Consider the following 3,144-nt stretch of genomic DNA (forward strand, 5'->3'; position numbering starts at 1 on the left):
GGGATGTTTCTCAGTAAAGGTTCAGGTGTTTGAAGCAGGGATGTTTCACAGTAAAGGTTCAGGTGTTTGAAGCAGGGATGTTTCACAGTAAAGGTTCAGGTGTTTGAAGCAGGGATGTTTCACAGTAAAGGTACATGTTGGAGCTCACTAACGGGGTTTCTCTCAGTATTTCAGACTGTCAGCTTTTCTTCTGACAGGAAACAAACTGTTAGTGCTCACATCTGTTTTATTAAGAGTTAAAATCAGTTTTATCAGCAGAGAAGAGTTTCTGTTCCTCGCTCCTGTTTAAATTCATTAAGTGACAGATTCTAAAGGTTTTATTGGTAAAGTTTATTTTTGTGCTCATTTCAAAAGTTAAAACTTGTTTTCATAGGAGCTGAAAATCACATCAGGCCTGGTGTTTTAAGGCCCTGCAGTTTGAACAGGTCCATGTCAGCCTGTTTGCTGTGGAACGCTTTGGGTCAGCAGTGGGAATCAAACCTTTACCTCAGCAGCATCACTCGGTACTGYTCCACATCTCTGTTTCTGCCTCACAGAGCTGAGTTCTCCTCAGAGAGAGAGGATAATGATGGAAATAATAATGACGGTCAGATTATTAGTATTAAACTTGTTTTCTTTTGTTTACCTGCTCCATGTAACACTTGTTGGACTCCAMCAGTTCACATGTCTTTTATGTTCAGATAAAAAGGACAAACCATAAAGACTTGTCTGGTCGTGACGACCTGTTTCCCTCCAGTTGTCTGTGTCCTCGGCCTCGGCCTGCGTTCATGGAGTGAAACTGTTGTTCTACTCGTGCCTTTCTGTGTGTTCAGCCTGCAGAGGCTCCTGGTGCTCTCTGCAGGACTTCTCTTTGCTCGTCACCTTTCATCCTCCTGTCTGTCCTTTCCTGCGTCTGAAGCTCTTCGTGCCTTTCTCTGTGTCTTCTCTCTCTTTGCTGGGACCGTGTGTTGAGGCCGGACACAACGTCTGACCCACCTGTGTGGTTAGTTTCAGGTACTACATTGAATTTAATGATATAATATAAATATAGTGAAACAATCAGCGTGGTGTGTGGTGTTTTATTTGTCTCTTTGCTCTGATGAAACTGGGTTTAAATGTTTTATAAAGCAGTTAAAACACGTTAGACATGATACAAATRTGAATATTTCAAACCTAAGTTTAACAGACTGTTCATCAGTTTAAATCATTTATTTAATGTATTTATGTGGACTGTAAGTTGTATTTAGGTTCTTTTATCACAAAGGTTTCTGATTTCTTCACCCAAAACAACAGAATGGCTTGATGACGTAATTAGCTGTGAGACAGGATTGTTTTTATTTTTATTTTTTATTTTTTGTGGATGTTGATTTGAACCAATGAGAGATCAGGTCGGGAACTCTGTCCAATCAGAATTTAGAATGACGTTCAGGCGCTCGCACTACGAGTTTTCTCTGGTAACTCAGTGGATTTAAAACTACTTAAAGTATAAAAGTAAAAGTAATGAACACTTAAAAAGCCATTAAGGATTAAAGCTTAGGCTGTGCCACCATAAAGCAGAACCCTCCAGTTTTTCTTCTAAAGTCAACGAGTATAATGTTAAATTAAAATGTTAATGTTAAAAAATTTGGAATTAACTGACCAGACTAGTTGTTTGAGCCACAATCATCTTCATTCTGTGCTACATCTGCTACTCTGTGCTTCATGTATCTGGATAGATTTCTATTTTTCTGAACAATGAAAAGATGGAATAAAAACAAGTCAAAGTTAAATAGAAATAAAATACTTTTTGCATTTTTAAAAAGTAAGGAGCAGAAAGTACAGATAACTGATTAAAATGTAAGGAGTAGAAGTAAAAAGGCTGAAAAATAATTACTCCACTAAAACAAATAACCAAAGTTACTACTCAAAGTAACAAAGTATTTGTACTTAGTTAGCCGACAGCTCCGTTAGCCACCCGCCTCTTCCTGTCAGGTCACTGGTGTCCATGTCCAGCAGTCCCTGTGAGAAGGGCGGGGACAACCTGGACAGGTGTCCTGTCCATCACAGGGACACAGACAACCATTCAGTGTCTTCCCCTCAGTGTGGGACAGTTTGGAGTTACCCATCAGCCTTACAGTCTGTGGGAGGAAGCTGTCCTACCCAGAGAAAACCCACACATGCACAGAGAGAACATGCATACTCTACCCAGAAAGGTCCTTGGCCAGGATTCAATCCAGCAACCTTCTTGCTGAGAGGCAACAGCTGTACCAGCTGAGCCACCTCACCTGCATTAAATATTCATACACACAAATAAAAGCTCAATAATAAAGTTTAATTTATGATGTTTTAAATTTGATCTTAATGTGAGGAAACCTCTTTAACACCTGGAGTTTCTCTGACTAAAACCCTCAAACTCAATGAAACGGTTTCATTTAAACTTTATTTAAAACATTTCTACATCACATTAACCATGGTCATGACACATAAAGGACTGGATTAAGATATTCTCAGGAGTTGTCAGTAAAATCAAATAAAACGTGGGTGTCTCATGATGTCAGACACTTACAAATGTTTCAAAACAAGTCAGAATCTGACACCTGCAAGCATGAAGTCGTCTCTTGTTAATCTGGATTGACTGATCTGGGTTTGTTAATTTAGTGTTTCCAATCTGTGGCTCCATCAGATGTTTCTCCTGGTTTGTCTGTGAAAAGTAGGAGGTTCTCAGCAGGTGAGCATAAAGCTGAGCAGCAGAATAAACAGATTATTTTTATGCTAAAAGCTGCACCAGAATAGTCCTGGTCCTCAGGAGGAACCCTGCTGACATTCTGCTATTAAAATCATGATGTTAATTCAGCAGATTAAATCATTAAAATCATGTTAATTTAGCAGATTAAATCATTAAAATCATGATAATTCATCAGATTAAATCATTAAAATCATGATATTAATTCATCAGATTAAATCATTAAAATCATGATGTTAATTCATCAGATTAAATCATTAAAATCATGATATTAATTCATCAGACTAAATCATTAAAATCATGATGTTAATTCATCAGATTAAATCATTAAAATCATGATATTAATTCATCAGACTAAATCATTAAAAACATGATGTTAATTCATCAGATTAAATCATTAAAATCATGATATTAATTCATCAGACTAAATCATTAAAAACATG

At 37.2% G+C, this 3,144-nt stretch overlaps 2 long non-coding RNA genes across 2 annotated transcripts in view; one reads left to right on the forward strand and one right to left on the reverse strand.

Annotated features, from left to right (window-relative positions):
* The first annotated feature begins 6 nt into the window (after window positions 1-6).
* LOC106533911 (uncharacterized) lies at window positions 7-1,041 on the forward strand. The gene is made up of 2 exons (XR_001312299.1): window positions 7-93; window positions 131-1,041. It is a non-coding gene; the product is annotated as an uncharacterized LOC106533911 (long non-coding RNA).
* Window positions 1,042-2,379: 1,338 nt separating this feature from the next.
* The window catches only part of LOC106533912 (uncharacterized), a 2,654-nt gene continuing 1,889 nt past the window's right edge, over window positions 2,380-3,144 (reverse strand). Inside the window, exon 3 of the long non-coding RNA XR_001312300.1 lies at window positions 2,380-2,659. This is a non-coding gene — a long non-coding RNA (uncharacterized LOC106533912). The remainder of the gene's footprint in view (window positions 2,660-3,144) is intronic.

This window comes from Austrofundulus limnaeus, unplaced genomic scaffold (assembly GCF_001266775.1).
Source record: "Austrofundulus limnaeus strain Quisiro unplaced genomic scaffold, Austrofundulus_limnaeus-1.0 Scaffold1047, whole genome shotgun sequence".
Classification (NCBI taxonomy): domain Eukaryota; kingdom Metazoa; phylum Chordata; class Actinopteri; order Cyprinodontiformes; family Rivulidae; genus Austrofundulus; species Austrofundulus limnaeus.